Source organism: Pristiophorus japonicus, chromosome 8 (assembly GCF_044704955.1).
Source record: "Pristiophorus japonicus isolate sPriJap1 chromosome 8, sPriJap1.hap1, whole genome shotgun sequence".
Taxonomy (NCBI): Eukaryota; Metazoa; Chordata; class Chondrichthyes; family Pristiophoridae; genus Pristiophorus; species Pristiophorus japonicus.
Window position 1 is genome coordinate 73087407 of NC_091984.1, and position 20320 is coordinate 73107726.

Below are 20320 nucleotides of genomic sequence, written 5' to 3' on the forward strand. Positions count from 1 at the left end.
ACTGCGTGCAGTTTTGGTCACCTTACTTAAGGAAGGATATACTAGCTTTGGAGGGGGTACAGAGACAATTCACTAGGCTGATTCCGGAGATGAGGGGGTTACCTTATGATGATAGATTGAGTAGACTGAGTCTTTACTCGTTGGAGTTCAGAAGGATGAGGGGTAATCTTATAGAAACATTTAAAATAATGAAAGGGATAGACAAGATAGAGGCAGAGAGGTTGTTTCCACTGGTCGGGGAGACTAGAACGAGGGGGCACAGCCTCAAAATACGGGGGAGCCAATTTAAAACCGAGTTGAGAAGGAATTTCTTCTCCCAGAGGGTTGTGAATCTGTGGAATTCTCTGCCCAAGGAAGCAGTTGAGGCTAGCTCATTGAATGTATTCAAATCACAGATAGATTTTTAACCAATAAGGGAATTAAGGGTTATGGGGAGCGGGCGGGTAAGTGGAGCTGATTCCACGGCCAGATCAGCCATGATCTTTTTGAATGGCGGAGCAGGCTCGAGGGACTAGATGGCCTACTCCTGTTCTTAATTCTTATGTTCTTATGTTCTAATGAACTAGACCTGCGGCTCAAAGCAGATGACTCACCGTCAGGACTCAAACCCGGCAGGTACTGTGTGGTGTATGTAGCACACAAATCACTGACTCCACACGGTCTGGTGTAAGTCTAACTGCTGTGACCTTCGTCCTTTATTGTTCAGCTCCAGAGTGCCTCCCAGGTGTGGTGGTCAGCCTTATATAGTCCTTGTTACAGGTGCTACCAGGGTTTCCCACCACAGCGCCCTCTGTGGTGTGGCATAGTACTTACATTACATTTAAGGTACTGGGACGATACACACATCATTACATAACATCACCTTCCCCCCCCCCCCCACCACTTGGACGCAGGACAACGATACACACATCATTACATAACATCACACTTGTCCAACGGAAGGCAGGTGGGCATAGAAGTGTGTTAGTATGGTACATATTATCTGGTACATTAACTGGTTATTGACTGGTAGCGGAACCTTGACTTCCTTGTTAGCCGTTATCATTAATTGTACTTCATCCATTATTTTACACAAATACAATGGCCATTCAGCATAAAAAAGGTAATTCTTATTATAAATTCACTATCTCACATTAACATAGCTCATTTTGGACTCGCTCTGCCACACAGAAGTCCTTTGTGGGGACCACCTCTTTGTAAGGCCCTTTTAAGACTCCCAGGTGCATTTCCTCTTTAAGGCGCCATCTTTGATGCAGGAGGATTCCACGAGGCTTCTCCTTGGGCGCCGCCATCTTGGATGCTCTGCAGCTCTGACATGATGCCGCCGCCATCTTCTTCTCCGCCGCTCCGAATGCCCTCCGCCGTCGCAGCCTCTGCTCCCCTCCGTGACTTGCCGCCTCTCCTGCGGCCGTCGTGGCCTCTCCAGCGGCCGCACTTGCCGCGTCCCCCATGGCCTCTGTAGCGGCCTCCCCTGCGGCTGCCATGGCCGCCCGCCGCTAACAGCTCCTCGGCGGGGCCCGCCCAACGGCCTCTTCCTCTGCGGGGCTCTTCCGAACCGCCGGTCCCTGGATCCCTCAGCACCCCGCCCGCAGCGCCCTGCTGGCTCAACCCCCACCCCCCACTAGGCCCCTCTGTGCAGGGCTGCTTGCCTGTGGGGGCTGGGGCTGCAGGGTCTCTGTGTGAGATCCGGGCCTGGGACTTGCCTGTGGGGGCTGGGGCTGCAGGGTCTCTGTGTGAGATCCGGGCCTGGGACTTGCCTGTGGGGGCTGGGGCTGCAGGGTCTCTGTGTGAGATCCGGGCCTGGGACTTGCCTGTGGGGGCTGGGGCTGCAGGGTCTCTGTGTGAGATCCGGGCCTGGGGCTTGCCTGTGGGTGGATTGAGGCTGCAGCTCCAGCTCGGTCGGTGCTGCTCTCTGGGGACCCGGGGCACGGCAGCACCCTGGGGAGCAGCAGCCTGTGGAGGAATGAAGTCTTCCCAGCTCCCACGGACCTTCCCCATCCACCTCCGGCCGAGGAGTGTCGGCCCATCGCCTGCAATGATCCACAGAGGTAAAGCGTGCATCTCGTCCCCGTGGGATACCTGCACCATCGCTCTGCCAAGAACAGGTATCAGTTCCCTGGTGTAGGTATGCAGCTTCGCCGTGACCAGGACCAGCTTGGGTCGTGCAGCTGGGTTAATCCACAGTTTATCAAAAGTTCTCCGACTCATCAACGACGGACCCGAGCCCGTGTCCACTTCCATACTCACTGGGACTCCGTTGATTTTTACTTCACTTATCACTGGGGGCGAATCGTCGGTGCATGTATACAGTCCAAGCACCTCATCTTCTTCAACCTGCTCCTCGCTGAACAGTGGATCATCCCCCATCTCCTCAGCCACATGGTGAGTCTGATTTCTTTTACACATACGCTGAAGGTGGCCTTTAACGTGGCAGGTATTGCACGTGTACTCCGCAAACCTGCACCGGTGAGCCCCATGGCTTCCTCCACAGCGCCAGCATGGTGCTGCTTGATTGGCCCCCCTCGGTGGACTCTGAGTTCCAGGACCCCGAGGTCCGTGCTCTCTGCCCCGGGCAGAGCCACGTTCTGCAGTTTTGTCCGTGGTGGGCGCTATCCTGTGGACAGTGCCTGTCGGGTTCGAGATTGTGTGGATCATTTGCTTGGTGCTGCAAGTCGAGGTCATATGTGCCCGGCTGATGGTGATGGCCTTTGTCAGAGTGACTGTGAGTTCTGTGGCTAACAGCTTGTGAAGGAGGCCCTCATGGCCAATCCCCATAACGAAAGCGTCCCGTAACGCCTCGTCAAGGTGTGCGCCAAAATCACACAGCGCCGCGAGTCTCCTGAGGTGACATCCTGGCCCTCAGATCTGCAGTGATGGTAAAATTTGTATCTGGCCGTGATGATGCTCTCCTTCGGTTTCAACTGGTCACGAATGAGTTCAGTCAGCTCCTCGTATGACTTGTCCCTGGCGCTCCCAGGTGCCAGCAAATCCCTGACGAGACAGTAAACCTCATCTCCACAACTGGAGAGCAATATCGCCTTACGCTTCTCTCTCATTGCGTATGTGTCCTCCGTCAGGTCATTTGCTGTGAAGTAGTACTCGAGCCTTTCCGTAAAGGCCTCCCAATCATTGCCCACGGTAAAATCCTTTAGCGAGCCCAGAGTAGCCATGGTTGCGTGGAGTTCATCCGCTTCCTCGTTGCCAATGTGGTGTATGTAGCACACAAATCACTGACTCCACACGGTCTGGTGTAAGTCTAACTGCTGTGACCTTCGTCCTTTATTGTTCAGCTCCAGAGTGCCTCCCAGGTGTGGTGGTCACCCTTATATAGTTCTTGTTACAGGCACTACCAGGGTTTCCCACCGCAGCGCCCTCTGTGGTGTGGCATAGTACTTACATTACATTTAAGATACTGGGACAATACACACATCATTACATAACATACTGTGCACAGAGTGGTGCTGTTTAGAGGCTGGACTTTGGAGCGCGAACCCTCTCGGGGAAGAGAGAACAGGCCCACGAGTCCCTTAACTCAGTGTCCGCCGAGGGGGGCTAAACGAGTAGCACCATGCTGGCATTGTGGACGGAATCACAGGGCTCACCAGTGCCGTTTTAAAGACTATGTATGTAAAGGCTGCAGCACAAAGGACCACCTCCAGTGAACGTGTAAGAGAAATATGACTCACTATGTCGATGAAGAGTCTGTAGATGGCCATGAATCCAGCACGGATTATGAAACCATAGGCAGAGAGGCCACCCAGCCCCACGATGAGGTACATAGCATCTTTACCTGCACCACTGAGTGTTCCCCGCTGAAGATGGAAGTCGAGATAGATGGCGTTCCAGTCTTCATGGAAGTGGACACGGGGGTGAGCCAGTCAGTGATGAATCAAGAAGCCTTAGAGAGGCTATGGGACAATCAAGCTGAACGACCCAAGTTGGTCCTGGTTCAGGCAAAGCTGCGCACCTACGCTCATGAACTTATCCCAGTCGTTGGTAGCACGAATGTAAAGATACTCCATGATGGCCCGGTGCACAAGTTACCTCTGTGGATTGTTGTAGGTGATGAACCAACGCTGCTCGGCAGAAGGTGGATGGAGAAGATCCATTGGAGCTGGGAAGACTTCATCCCTTCAGTGATCGACATCCTCCGCGCTCAGAGGCAAAGCAAGCCCTCACTTGCGGGTGGACCCGGCACCGGAGAGCAGACCAGCACAGCACCCGAGACACAGACCGCTCAGTATGACTGCGTGGAGATGATCCAGCTGAGACGACCCGAACGCACCTCCCAGGCTCCAGTGGCAGGACTCAGGAGGAAGAAAATCAGATCAAAAGGCCACTTCCCAGCTTCGGTGGCAGAACCCAGGGAGAAGAGGATCACTGCAGTCGACATCGTGGATGGAAGAAAGATGGCACCCAAACCACGAGGTGAGACGCTGAAGAAAAAGATGGCCGCAGCCAGACCACGAGGTGCAGCGCTGATGGAGCAACACATGGCACCAAACATCATCCCCGGCAACCAAATTTTAATTTGATTTTAATGTCTAAAATTTAAATTGTTTAAGTTGTTGGTTTTAGTGCCACCCCCCACTCCTCCCTTTTAGCCAGGGGGCACTTGTATAATTTGTGTTTTAGTGCCCTCAAAAAAAAAAGGGGCACTTGAAATGTTTTTATAGTGTGCCCCCCCCCGCCCCCCCCACTTCAATCAGGGGGACACGATTACTGATACAGCTCAAAATAGTTGTAGAGTTGTTCAATTATGAGTGGTTTAGCCAGTCACGTGATGTTAACAAGAGTCAATAAAACCCCAGTCAGTTGGGTCTAGGTCATCCACGATGAGGTGTGCAGTTGTGAGCCTAGTGGATGAACTGGTAATGTGTAATGCGATTGTTAAGCCTTTGTTAATAAACCAACTACTTCTTAATAGCAATGTGTTCTCATGAATTCTTAAACAAAGAATCCATGAAGCAAATATATTACACTTGGGGTCCTTGGTTTCATGGTATTAGCTATTCCCATCCTAATGCTGGGCATTTGCTCACTGTATTTATGTGTAGGTTCCTGATGTAGCCAAGTATAGGCACTTTCACCTTCTGTACAGCTTTCAGCACTGCTGGCCTGAAATTGGCCCTATTTGGAATAGATGATGTGGAGAACTCAGCATGTGGCAACCATATGAAAAAGAAACATATGTTTGATCTTGAAGCATTTCAACAAGATTCACTGCTGTGCTTTCAGTCAGCCAAAAGTGGCCTCTGCCACCAACCTTGCACTGTGCAGATGATTGTTGAATGCTTCTTCATTGGCGAAGGAATATGTTAAAATCCCCTTGGGAAAGAGTTTAATCAGCCAGGGCAGTAATGGATAGGCAATATCATCAATCAGGAAAACACAAAAGGAAAAGTATGGAAATAATGAAATCACATATTTTGCTAAGTAGTAAAGAAATACAATATGCGAAATGTGTCTCAAATACATAAACTTGTGATATTAATTGAATGCAGGATACAGTTTGTGGCACATTTGGACTTTGTAAACACAAAGTAGCATTTTGGAAACCTATGGTTAATGAAAGCCTTAAATCCTATATGCACTTGCAGCACTATGAAGCCCGCCAAACTGGACCTTTTGGCGGGCTTCATAGTGCTGCAAGTGCATATAGGATTTAAGGCTTTCATTAACCATAGGTTTCCAAAATACCTGAAAAACGGGCACAATGCGATCAAATTTCTAAGCCATACTGTGTGTCACTTCCCTGATACATGTGTGAAATGGAGACTACGCTATGTGACAGATGTCTCCAAGAATGGCTTGAAGGATCTGATAGCATGATAGCTTCATGTTTGGCAAACCTCTATCAGAAGAGCCATCAAGATCACAAGAGAGGTAGGGATGAGGAAGACTATTTGGCCCATCTAAGATCCTAAAATCCACCCATTGCAGCATCCAATTGTTTCTTAAATCATGCCGGGTGTTATGTCTCAAATAAAGCAATGTGACTGAGTACAGTAGACTTGAGTAAGTGTGACTTTAGTCTCTTTATCCTGACTCCAGAGTGCTGGCACAGCATGGGAGGCCTGCTTATATGCAGTGCTCCCAAGGGATGCTGGGATCCCTTGGGACTCCAACAGATGCGCACTCTGATGGCGATAGAATGCAGGTTACAAGGTGTTGCATACATAACATCACTCCCCCTTAAAGTCAATAGTACACTTATTTACAGGGTGAGACGATCTGGGGCTTTCCGCTCCCTAGTCGATCGTCTCGGTACAAACACAGGTGCAGGTGAGTTGGTTGGGCCTTCGCTGGGCTGCTGCACAGCTGGCCTTGCTGGGCTGCTGGGGATGATGAGTTCAGCTTCGTGGTCAACCGTGATGTCGGTTACCACTTGTGTGTGTATCGGAGGGTTGAAGTTGGTGGTGTCCTCTTCAGGTTGCTCGTGGCTGTCTGTGAATTGCAGTTTGGTTTGGTCCAAATGCTTTCTGCAAGTTAGTCCATTTGCAAGTTTGACCTCAAACACCCTACTCCCTTCTTTGGCTATGACAGTGCCAGCAAGCCATTTGGGACCATGTCCATAGCTGAGTACAAATACAGGGTCATTGACTTCAATAGCGTGTGACAAATTTGCGCGATCATGGTACATGCTTTGTTGATGCCGCCTGCCCTCGACATGATCATGGAGATCAGGGTGGACTAGAGAGAGCCTTGTTTTGTGTGCCCTTTTCATGAGCAGTTTGGCAGGGGAAACCCCGGTGAGCGAGTGGGGTCTGGTGCAGTAGCTGAGCAGGACTCGGGACAGGCGGGTCTGCAGGGAGCCTTCCGACACGTGTTTCAAGCTTTGCTTGATGGTTTGGACTGCCCGTTCTGCCTGGCCACTAGATGCGGGCTTGAACGGGGCAGATGTGACGTGTTGATACCATTGCGGGTCATGAATTCCTTGAATTCAGCGCTGGTGAAGCATGGCCCATTGTCGCTGACAAGGACAGCAGGCAGGCCAAGCGTGGCAAACATGGCTCATAGGCTTTCGATGGTGGCAGTGGACGTGCTTACAGACATTATTACACATGCAATCCATTTTGAATAAGCATCCACAACAACCAAAAACATTTTGCCTAGAAAAGAAAAGGACCAGCGAAGTCACCGTGGATACTAGACCATGGTTTGGAGGGCCATGACAACAAACTTAGCAGTGCCACCCTAGGTGCATTGCTCAGTTGAGAGCAAGTGTTGCATTGGCGCACGCATGACTCCAAATCTGAGTCGATGCCGGGCCACCACACATGGGATCTGGCTATAGCTTTCATCATTACTATGTCTGAGTGGGTACTGTGTAGGTCACGTATGAACGTTTTCCTGCCTTTCTTAGGCAAAACCATGTGATTACCCTTCAAAAGACAGTCCGACTGTATGGACATTTCATCTTTGCGCCGTGCCTCTCATCACATCACCATCACTCTGCCTTCCCTACTCTACTCCTGCTCATCCTTACTCACACCAACTTACCTTGGATCTCCACCCAGCCCTCCCTATAAATGTTTTCACATCCCCATCGAAAAAGCGACCCCTCACACTCATCCTCATCCTAGTGCAATCATACCAACCAACAACACACAAGGATAGGCACTTGAGTGTTTTGTGCAATGTTCATATAAGATTTCTGTTAATGTGGTGTCAAACATTGAAACCTTTATTTTCAACACTTTTGCGTTCTTAGACAGATTTGTGTGCACCTTTGGAAGTGGCTTAGTGAGTTGCAGTGAATGGTGAGACATAGAGGTGCCCCCCACAATGGTGATGAGTGTGAAATAAATGGCTTGGGAATTGTAGGGATGCTTTATGGTGTTGGTGTGGGGTAGTGCCAACCTGGCGCATCATGTGAAAGCCAGGGTGTACAGCGTCAAGAGAAGTAAATGTGGCCATGGTGAGGCCATCTCTGGCCTTCTAGACAGAAATGTGGTCGAGTGTTAATATCCTGTGTCCTCTGCAGCATCAGTTGATTGTGGAGAAGGTTGGTGTTGTTGGTGCTGCTGGTGTGCCTGGTGCTACTGGTGTTGGGGCTGATCATGGTGGAATTCTGAGGACCAAGATGTGAGAGCTTCACAGGCACCCATGTTGATGGAATAGATGGCAGGTGAAGTAGAGATGACTGAAGTGACCTGTCAATGGTAGGAGAGGTAATGAGATCAGACTGGATGGAGACTTGTATAAAGACATACAGCATCCTGAATCTGTAGTGGAAATGCAGTTTAGAGAAATTCGTGGTTAAGAGAACATGTCTCAATAAGCTGGAGCTTTGACATTTGAAGCTGTCAGCTGATTCAATGGCCATTGACCTTCTGCCTCAGCTTCACAGACGAGGTCTAGGCACAGCAGAAAACTGGTTAGCGACCTGTCAAATCCAAAAAACTGGCAAAAAAACATTGATAAGTGGCTGTAAACAAGCCTCTAATGATTTTAATTGCTTCCCCTGCCACTGCACAATGGGTCTGCTCAATGCTGACAGACACGACAGTTCGTAAAGGCGTATGGTGGTGGGTTCACAGTTGGGTCCCGACGGGCTGAGGGAAAAAAAATACACTTTCCTACCCAATCTGCCACCAATCACACCCACTGACCCCCCCGCAAAATCCAGCCCAACGTTTCAGGTCGCTATTCTGAAATCCATCCCACATTTCAAAAGCGACTGCACTTCAAAAGTACTTCCTCGGCTGTGAAGCTCTTTAGGTTGTCCTGAGGTTGTATAGATGTTATATAAATGCAAGTTGTTTCTTTCATTTTACTGTTCTTTAGTCCATCCAATATTTGGTTCCAATCCTCTGAATGCTTCCAATTTCTCTCATGCTTGTCACCTAGCCAGAATACAGCATGAAGAACAAGAGATTGAGAACAAGTTCCTCCAGAACTTTGCTAAGCCGTTTCTCTGACCCCAAATTCAGTGTTTTATAACCACTTATTTTTCTATTACTGAGACATTTCAACTCAATTAGCTAGTCATGAATTGTATAAAGATTGTATTCTTAAAGAATAGCCTGTATTTTTTGTTTGTACCGTGATTGAATCTGTGAAGTAAAATATTAAATCTCCAAAGTTATCCTCAAATATAATTTTTCATCATTACTGTTAAAGAACTGAACACAGAATGATTTTAATTTGACACAGTTTTACCACTGGAATTATTTTGAACATTAGGAATTGTATTAATTCTTTCTGCCAAGAAGATTTTGAAAAACATGTAAGTATATCAGTCACTATATTTCCATCCATTCTTTCTCACGCTATATTTGTTAAGGGACTTTCTTCAAATATATCAGGATTCCCAAATATACTTTTGGCAGATCATAGTGAAAACACTTTTTGAGGCTGCTTCGGCTGGATTAGAACTTCCTAGATTGAAATCTGTGTTGCAGATGGAGGCAAAGTTTAAATATTCTAAGTAGCATCGTTAATCAAGCCCGACCGGCAGGAATGAGGCAGGTGGGGGGTTAAATTCGCATCTGGGGGCTGTCTGCATTCTTTCTGCAGTATTCTCGCCCTACCATTTTAACTCACCAGTGTCTGGCTGTGCAGCAGGCGAGGAAATAATTGGACGCTCAAAGTCGTGCTCCGATTATGTCCTCCTGTCCCCACTATATTTTAGCACCAAATTACGGATCTCCAGCCCAATTTCAGACCCACCAACAGGATTGGTGTCTGAGTATCCTGAAGCAATGTAAAAACAACTGGGAGGATCACAGGATCTTTTGCTGTCTAGTTTTCCAGGAGAGTTTCCAGCTTCCAGATCATTACTTGTGCACTTTTGTAATCTTATAACCCTTCAGCCAGCTTTTTATATGTATTATGGGAGCTATTCTTGTTTCTTTGTTCTGCATGGAGTAAGACCTGGAGGAGGAGCAGCAGCAGCAGAAGTAGCCTCAAAAACCACTACCACCACCACTTGGGTCTATCAGAAGACAATAGGTGATGAAGTGGGCTGTGTGTAGGAGGCCGTACCCAACACACAGGGTCGACAGGCCTTCTTGGACCTATCTGAGAAGCAGTGCAAGAGGAGGCTGCGCTTCTCTAGCCAGGTTATCGCAAACCTCTTCAACCAACAAACCTTCCATAGCTGTTGAGTGAAAAATGCAAGCATCGCCACTTTAAGTGCAGTTGGGAAATGCACTGGAAATTACATTGATTATATGGATTTTGTACGCAATGGGGAGGACAGACCAACCGTCAAATTTTAATGAGGCCTGGGAAGTTTTTTAATTCATTCACGGAATGTAGTGAAGTTACTCCCACAGTTGTGTTAGGTGGGGAGTTCCAGGATTTTGACAACAACGACGATGAAGGAATGGCGATATACGTCCAAGTCAGGATCGTGTGTGACTAGAAGGGGAACTTGCAAGTGCTGTTTACCCATGCACCTGTTGCTCTTGTCCTTCTAGGTCGTAGAGGTTGCGGGTTTGGGAGGTGCTGTCGAAGAAGCCTTGGCTAGTTGTTGTAGTGCATCTTGTACACACTGCTGCCACAGTGCGCCGGTGGTGGAGGGAGTGAATGTTTAAGGTGGTGGATGGGTTGCCAATCAAGCGGGCTTCTTTTTTCCTGTATGGTGTTTAAAGCTTTTTACATAGACACATTTAAAATAGTTGCAGGAGTAGGCCATTCGGCCCTTCGAACCTGCACCACCATTCAATATGATCATGGCTGATCATTCCTTCAGTACCCCTTTCCTGCTTTCTCTCCATACCCCTTGATCCCTTTAGCCGTAAGGGCCATATTTAACTCCCTCTTGAATATATCCAATGAACTGGCATCAACAACTCTCTACGGTAGGGAATTCCACAGGTTAACAACTCTCTGAATGAAGAAGTTTCTCCTCATTTCAGTCCTAAATGGCCTACCCTTTATCCTAAGACTGTGTCCCCTGGTTCTGGACTTCCCCATCATCGGGAACATTCTTCCCGCATCTAACCTGTCCAGTCCCGTCAGAATCTTGTAAGTTTCTATGAGAGCCCCTCTCATCCTTCTAAACTCCAGTGTATAAAGGCCCAGTTGATCCAGTCTCTCCTCATATGTCAGTCCTGCCATCCCGGGAATCAGTCTGGTGAACCTTCGCTGCACTCCCTCAATAGCAAGAACGTACTTCCTCAGATAAGGAGACCAAAACCGAACACAATATTCCAGGTGAGGCCTCACCAAGGCCCTGTACAACTGCAGTAAGACCTCCCTGCTCCTATACTCAAATCCCTTACCTATGAAGGCCAACATACCATTTGCCTTCTTCACCGCCTGCTGTACCTGCATGCCAGCTTTCAAGGACTGATGAACCATGACACCCAGGTCTTGTTGTACCTCCCCCTATCCTAATCTGCCGCCATTCAGATAATATGCTGCCTTCCTGTTTTTGCCCCCAAAGTGGATAACCTCACATTTATCCACATTATACTGCATCTGCCATGCAATTGCCCACTCACCTAACCTGTCCAAGGCACCCTGCAGCCTCTTAACATCCTCCTCACAGCTCACACTGCCACCCAGTTTAATGTCATCTGCAAACTTGGAGATGTTACACTCAATTCCTTTATCTAAATCATTAATGTATATTGTAAAGAGCTGGGGTCCCAGTACTGAACCCTGCGGTACTCCACTGCACTGTCTAACAAGGCTAACAAGGGAAATTAAGGATAGTGTTAAATCCAAGGAAGAGGCATATAAATTGGCCAGAAAAAGCAGCAAACCTGAAGATTGGGAGAATTGGGAGAAAGGGCACTGCCTGCCATTCTGAAAAGGACCCGTTTATCCTGACTCTCTGTTTCCTGTCTGTCAACCAGTTCTCCATCCACGTCAGTACATTACCCCCAATACCATGTGCTTTGATTTTGCATACCAATCTCTTGTGTGGGACTTTGTCAAAAGCCTTTTGAAAGTCCAAATACACCACATCCACTGGTTCTCCCTTGTCCACTCTACTAGTTACATCCTCAAAAAATTCCAAAAGATTTGTCAAGCATGATTTCCCTTTCATAAATCCATGGTGACTTGGACCGATCCTGTCACTGCTTTCCAAATGCGCTGCTATTTCATTTTAATAATTGATTCCAACATTTTCCCCACGACTGATGTCAGGCTAACCAGTCTATAATTACCTGTTTTCTCTCTCCCTTTTGTAAACAGTGGTGTTACATTAGCTACCCTCCAGTCCATAGGAGCTGATCCAGAGTCGATAGACTGTTGGAAAATGATCACCAATGCATCCACTATTTCTATGGCCACTTTCTTAAGTACTCTGGGATGCAGACTATCAGGGCCCGGGGATTCATTGGCCTTCAATCCCATCAATTTCCCTAACACAATTTCCCGCTTTATAAGGATATCCTTCAGTTCCTCCTTCTCACTAGACCCTCGGTCCCCTAGTATTTCCGGAAGGTTATTTATGCCTTCCTTCGTGAAAACAGAATCAAAGTATTTGTTTAACTGGTTTGCCATTTCTTTATTCCCCATTATAAATTCACCTGAATCTGACTGCAAGGGACCTACGTTTGTTTTCACTAATCTTTTTCTCTTCACATATCTATAGAAGCTTTTGCAGTCAGTTTTTATGTTCCCAGTAAGCTTCCCCTCATACTCTATTTTCCCCTTCCTAATTAAACCCTTTGTCCTCCTCTGGTGTATTACAAAATTCTCCCAATCCTCAGGTTTGCTGCTTTTTCTGGCCAATTTATATGCCTCTTCCTTGGATTTAACACTATCCTTAATTTCCCTTGTTAGCCATGGTTGAGCCACCTTCCCCATTTTATTTTTACTCCAACAGGGATGTACAATTGTTGAAGTTCATCCATGTGATCCTTAAATGTTTGCCATTGCCTATCCACCATCAACCCTTTAAGTATCACTCGCCAGTCTATTCCAGCCAATTCACATCTCATACCATCGAAGTTACCTTTCCCCAAGTTCAGGACCCTAGTCTCTAAATTAACTCTGTCACTCTCCATCTTAATAAAGAATTCTACTATATTATGGCCTCGCACAACAAGATTTTTAATTAGTCCTTTCTCATTACACATCACCCAGTCTAGGATGGCCAGCCCTCTAGTTGGTTCCTTGACATTTTGGTCCAGAAAACCATCCCTAATACACTCCAAGAAATCCTCCTCCACCGCATTGCTACCAGTTTGATTAGCCCAGTCAATATGTAGATTAAAGTCTCCCATGATAACTGCTGTCCCTTTTATTGCACGCATCCCTAATTTCTTGTTTGATGCTGTCCCCATCCTCATTACTACTGGTTGGTGTTCTGTACACAGCTGTTGGAGTTGCACTCATTCAGGCAAGTGGAGAATATTCCATCACACTCCTGAATTGTGCCTTGTCGAGGATGGAACGGCTTTGGAGAGTCAGGAAGTGAGAACTCACCACAGAATACCCAGCCTCTGACTATTCTTGTAGCCACAATCGACAATCAGCCTTCATGTCGACAACATCCAGGTGGGTTGCCGTTCATCCATCACATGAATCGTACCTCAAGTTAAAATCAAGGCTATACAATTTACTAGGCTATATTTTTAGGCATATATAAAATTTCAACTGCTATACTGAATTATGGATGTGTATTTGCAATATATTCAACAAAATACATGAGAATTCATAATATATGTTGACAAAATATGTATCAAGTGACTTTGCTTTTTGATAATAGTTATAATAAATTTCAATATTTTGAGCAATTTTTATTTTAGGCTATCGTCAAAACTACTTGAGAATACAAACTTGTAAATTCATTAACAATGTGCGCTCATGCACGGAAAATCAATAAGGGTCTCTGGCCGAGTAAGATATTCTTAAATTTGATATATTCTAATTTGAGAACATGTAAGTGGTATAAAGATGTCTTTTTAAAAGTTTCATTGAATTAGTTAATTTCTATGTTGTAAAGGCAAATTTGGTTGGTAGTAAAGGAAGTTGTTTTTGAATCTTCTCAAATACAGCATAAATGTTGTCAGCATTTCTTATATAACCAGCAACGTTCAACAAAAATTACAATGCTAAAAACAATCTGCACATAATTATAAATTGAGTAGATCAAAAATATATTACCATTGGCCATATATGGTTAAGATTAAGTCGAAACATTTTTTCATTTGTTCAGCCATATTTCAAAAGACACTTGAAGCATTTAGGATACACTTTTTAGCATGAATCCAGATAAGCTTGTCAAACATTTCTAGCAACTGCTAAAAATGTGATGCAAAAGTAATTTTGCATTTATAGGCCAATGAAATATTATCAATCACTGCTTTCAAAAATACTGAATTGTTTCCAAAAAAATTCCCAGGGAACAGCTGGGCTGTAGATTGGAATAAATTCTCAGTTCCCTCCATTTATTTAAAGAATTCCAGTGCATGATTCAAATTGAAGGGATAAAGGAAATGATTTTGAAAAGAAGGTGTACCGATATTATACATTAGTCACATCATGATAAGTGTTGGTGTTCCTTAGGCAATTAAATGAGCATCATTATAATAACTATGGAAACTTTTAAGAGCAATTACAGATTGAGTAATATCAATTAATATATAACCTTGTCTGTAAAATAAAATATATGGTTGATGTAATCTATACAGGGATAAAGGAAATTGCCAGAAAAGTAATTGAAATAAAGACTTGGATTTATATAGCACCTTTCACAATCACCGGACGTCTCAAAGCGTTTTACAGCCAATGAAGTACTTTCGGAGTGTAGTCACTGTTGTAATGTGGGAAACACGGCAGCCAATTTGCGCACAAGCATGACGATGAACGGCACATTTGATCATTGCGTATCCCCACTATGTTGACTATTTCCAATTCTGTGAATAAAATGAGACACTACCTAAGTTTGGTTTAGTTGAAAAAAATAACGTAAATAATTTTGGTTTAGTTGAAAATATAATGTAAATAATTTTGTTTTAGTTGAAAAAATAATGTATATAATTTTGGTTTCGTTGAAAAAATAATTTGCAGTTTATTAAATATTTGTACACTTGGCACTTAACTTTAATTTAAAAAATTATATTAAACTTTAAACTTTTCAGTTAACATCACTTAAATAACAATAAAAGAACAAAAGAAGAGCAAAGCAACAACAACAACAACAACAGCAGCAGCAAACTTCAGCTGCAGCCATCTCTCCCACCCCCTTATTTAAACACCGCCGTGCCCCCGCTGTCCTTCTTGTCCCTTAGCCCTATTCCCGGTGATCCCAAGGTTTTTGATAGTGGCCCTGAAATTCCAGCCTCCCGGCTCCGTACGGAGTGTGTACAGACCTGGGACGGCATCGCAAAAGCTGTTTTTTGGCGCGCAATGTTAATGCACCGAAAACTAGCTTTTCCGATCTGTCAGAGTTCGGGAGAAGGACATTCACATGGGCGAGATTGAGCTATTTGCCCATCTCTTGCACAGTGAATGTCCTTCAAACTCTTGCGCCTGGTAAAAGCAGGTGCATAGCCTACTTTTACCGGCATAAGTTTTAAAACCTATAAAAAACATATAAAAATAAAATTTAAAAACACATTTTTATGTTAAAACCCTATCTACGAAGGTAAGTTTATTTTAAACCCTAATTACAACACTTAGAAAAAAAACATTTTTTGGGATTTTTTTTAACATATTTCATTAACTTTAATTTAAACTAATGTTAAATATGTGAGGTGTTTTTTAAAAATGTTTTACAATTGTTTGGGTGTTTGGCGGGGGGACTTCTCATTCATAATAATGAGAACTCGTACATACGGAGTTCTCATTATTATGAATGAGAATACTATACCTTCATTGGCTGTCCAGTGCCACGTGACTCCAGCTTCTCCCTCCGCAGCTCCAAGACGTGAATGCGCTCCGATGTGCAGGAAGAGGCGGCCTCCGACGGGAATCGCTAGAAGGCGCAGGGGCAAAAGGTAGGTGCGAATCTTTTTTCTTATTTTCAGGCGAGCACCCGCGGGAAGCCCAGAATCGGGATTTCAGGCCCATTGTCTTGAGTAGGGCGCTGCACTTGTTGGGGGGGGGGGGGGGGAAGAGGGGATAGACCCAGGAGATGGCAATGGAAACCCTTGAAAACCTGTGGCTGTGCAAGGCCCAGCTTGGGACTCCTCAGCCTGTAGATCAACCTGCACACTGACACTGACTGTTGAGGTTGGTCTGGGGACTGGAGTGGAAGTGACATCACTTGATGCCGTCAATTGCCGCTGGGCAATGATAGCCTGGGTGTACTCTCACATTGCAGCAGCCATCTCCGACATGCCCTCCCTAATCTGTGTAGATATTGCTGCTATTCCCTCCGACATGCCCTCCCTAATCTGTGTAGATATTGCTGCTATTCCCTCCGACATGTCCTCCCTAATGTCAGCAGAGTTTGCTGCCATTCCTCCAGACAGTGCTGCTATTTTTCCCTAAATCTCACTCATGGCCTCCAAGAGCAATCTGGTAAGCTCAACGCTCTCCCCACTCGTTCCCATGAGCTCTAATACTTCCCGTGTAGCCTCCATTTCAGGAGAGCACTGTTCAGGTCTCCTCCTCCTTCTCCTCACCTGTGCAGACTGGCCTGCTGCTGCCGCCCTGGGTGTGCTTTGCTGCAACCCATTCGGACCTGCCGCGATCTCAGATGGTCATCATCATCATCATAGGCGGTCCCTCGAAACGAGGATGACTTGCTTCCATGCCAAAAAAAGGACGAGTTCACAGGTGTTTCAATGAAGGACCCGAACTACATCCTGAAGGGTGGAAGATGGCTGTGCGTGCAGTTTTGAAAGGGGAGTGGCCGTTGCACACCAGCCACCGCACGGGCTTGACAGTCTTAGCCCAGTGGCAAGGATTACCCAAGGCAACTGGAGACCAGCTCTGCTGCATGGACCTAGTGCGCACATATCACAGTGTGGGCTGGTCCGTGCTGCCCCTGGCCCCAAACTCGCGCCATAAAATGTCCCCTTGTACGTACAGCTGCCAAAAGTGCTTGGCACACGCGTGTCGTGCACCACCTCCAATTGCAATGTTACCGTCTCATCCTCCTCCCACAACCCCAACCCACCGCCCTCCTCGACCCCCACCACGCCCGCCCCCCCGCCCCCCGCCCCCCATCCCGGAATAAAAATATTTTTGTCTTCCAGCTCCTCCTCATTGTCCTCCTTGACCTGATTGGCTGCCTTTATAACTTCTTCAGTATAGCTGAAGTCGGCAAGCTCATCCAATTCTGGTAGTGTCAGGGTAGCAGGGCCCGCTGCTTCATTATTGGATGTCTGTGCAATATCTGCAAAATATAACAGAACAGACGAATGAGTAGCAGCAGCGGAGGGGGCAGGGTGACATGAGGATGCTCACATAGTGCAGGCTCATTTGAAGGACCACGACGAATGATAGTATGTTGCATAAACCGAAGCGTGGCCGACGGACAGTACATCGCATAAACCGAAGCGTAGCAGCACTTAACATTGAGCCAACCCAGACTGTGGATTTTGCAGGACTTACCCTCTCTCTGTAACATGGGCCCAGCTTCTGCATGGGTGGTCAATCTTCTGGCGGGACCAATAATACTTGCGATCCTCATTTCCAGGGGTATTAGTGGCTGCAGTCTTGCCGGACCTCCACCAGTTTTCATCCGCTCTCGGTGGTTGTCGAACAACTTCTTCTGCAAAGAGGGCAATAGAATTTTTTAAGAGAGAGACCTTCTGCTGTCGTGGCACACACAGATAATCATATTTACAATTCAAGTAATTGTAGTGCATAAATAAAAATATTATTTGCTCCAACTATTTGGCAAAAGTCCTGCCACTTCTTCCGGCGCTGCTTGCCGTCCCTCTGAATGGACCCCACTGCTGAAACATGTTCTGCAACATGATCCCAAGTGTTGTGTTCCTAACACAGATGAGGCTGCACACAGGGAGGTTAAAGTAACAGTGACCTCAGTCTTTATTAAGACACTCCAGAGTGAGTGACAGGCCTTAGGGGCCGGCTTATGGACAGTTCTCCCAAGGGATGCTGGGATCCCTTGGGACTTCAGGGGATGTGCACCCTGGTGGCGGAACATGGGAGTGCATGCTTTACAGATACACAACATCATTCCCCCTCCCAAAGTCAAAGTGAAAACTATTTACAAGGTGAGGCGGTCGGGAGCCTTTCTTTCCCTGATGGACCACCTCGGCACAAATGTCTGTTCTGGTGTGTTGGCTGTGCCCTCGCTGGGCTGGCATGTTGTTGGCCCTGCAGGGCTGCTGTGTGAGCCTGGCCTTGCTGGGCTGTTGAGTGTGATGGGTTCGATTTCCTGGTCCGGGGTGGTGTCGTTGATCCTTTGGGTGTGTGTTGTGGGCTCAAAAAAGGTGGTGTCTGTTGTGGGTTGTTCAGGGCAGTCTGTGAACCGCAGCCTCGTTTGGTCCAGGTGCTTTCTGCAAATTTGTCCATTGTCTAGTTTGACTACAAACACCCTATTCCCTTCTTTAGCTATCACCGTGCCCGCAATCCACTTAGGACCATGTCCATAGTTTAGCACATAAACAGGGTCATTCAGATCAATTTCCTGTAACACAGTGGTGCGACCATCGTTTACATTTTGTTGCTGCCGCCTGCTCTCTACCTGATCATGCAGGTTGGGGTGAACCAGCGAGACTCTGGTTTTAAGTGTTCTTTTCATGAATAGCTCAGCCGGGGGCACCCCTGTGAGCGAGTGGAGTCTCGTGCGGTAGCTGAGCAGTACTCGGGACAGGCGGGTTTGGAGTGAGCCTTCTGTGACTCGTTTAAGGCTCTGTTTGATGGTTTGCACTGCCCGCTCTGCCTGCCCATTGGAGGCTGGTTTAAACAGGGCTGAGGTGACATGTTTGATCCCATTGCGGGTCATGAATTCTTTAAATTCGGCACTGGTGAAACATGGCCCGTTGTCACTGACCAGTATGTCAGGCAGGCCGTGGGTGGCAAACATGGCCCTCAGGCTTTCAATGGTGGCAGTGCCACTGCTTCCCGACATTATTTCACATTCAATCCATTTTGAAAAAGCATCCACCACCACCAGGAACATTTTACCGAGAAATGGGCCCCCATAGTCGACATGGATCCTCGACCATGGCCTGGAGGGCCAGGACCACAAACTTAGTGGTGCCTCTCTGGGCGCATTGCTCAACTGAGCACATATGTGGCATTGCCGTACACAGGACTCTAAGTCAGAGCCGAAACCAGGCCCCCACACGTGGGATCTGGCTATCGCTTTCATCATTACTATACGCGAGTGTGTGCTGTGGAGATCCGAGATGAACGTCTCCCTGCCTTTTTTGGGTAGCACTACGCGGTTACCCCACAACAGGCAGTCTGCCTGAATGGACAGCTCGTCCTTTCGCCGCTGGAACGGCTTGATTAGCTCTTGCATTTCAACGGGGATGCTGGCCCAGCTCCCATGCAGTATACAGTTTTTTACTAGGGACAGCAGAGGATCTTGGCTGGTCCAAGTCCTAATCTGGCGGGCCGTGACAGGTGATTTATCATTTTCAAACACTTCCATGACCATCAACATATCTGCGGGCTGCGCCACCATCAACAAGTTTGCAGGCTGCACCATTTCCATCCCCGTGGTGGGCAATGGTAGCCGACTGAGAGCATCCACATAGTTCTCGGTGCCTGGCCTGTGGCGGATGGTATAGTTATACGCTGATAGCGCGAGTGCCCACCTTTGTATGCGGGATGAGGCATTAGTATTTATCCCCTTGTTTTCAGCGAACAGGGATATGAGGGGCTTGCGATCGGTTTCCAGCTCAAATTTGAGGCCAAACAGGTACTGATGCATGTTCTTTACCCCGAACACACACGCTAATGCCTCTTTCTCAATCATGCTGTAGGCCCTCTTGGCCTTAGTCAAGATCCTGGAAGCATAGGCAACAGGTTGCAACTTCCCCTCAAAGTTAGCTTGTTGTAATACACACCTGACTCCGTACGACGACGCATCACATGCTAGCACAAGTCTTTTACACGGGTTATACAATACAAGCAGCTTGTTGGAGCATAAAATGTTTCTGGCTTTCTCAAAAGCAATTACTTGTTTTTTTCCCCATACCCAGTTCTCACCTTTGCGCAATAACACATGTGGGGGCTCTAAGAGGGTGCTTAATCCCGGTAGGAAGTTACCAAAATAGTTGAGGAGTCCCAGGAACAACTGCTGCTCTGTGACATTCTGTGGCCTGGGCGTGTTCCTGATAGCCTCTGTCTTGGCGTCTGTGGGCCGAATGCCGTCCGCCGCGATCTTTCTCTCCAAAAACTCCACTTCTGTTGCCATGAAGACGCATTTCGACCTCTTCAGCCGCAGTCCTACGCGATCCAGTCGCTGGAGGACTTC

General features: G+C 46.9%; 1 long non-coding RNA gene across 1 annotated transcript in view; it reads left to right on the forward strand.

Moving 5' to 3' along the window:
- The first annotated feature begins 4101 nt into the window (after positions 1-4101).
- Positions 4102-20320, forward strand: part of LOC139268574 (uncharacterized) — an 81423-nt gene continuing 65204 nt past the window's right edge. The window contains exons 1-3 of the long non-coding RNA XR_011594063.1: positions 4102-4428; positions 13287-13467; positions 15833-15911. This is a non-coding gene — a long non-coding RNA (uncharacterized lncRNA). The remainder of the gene's footprint in view (positions 4429-13286; positions 13468-15832; positions 15912-20320) is intronic.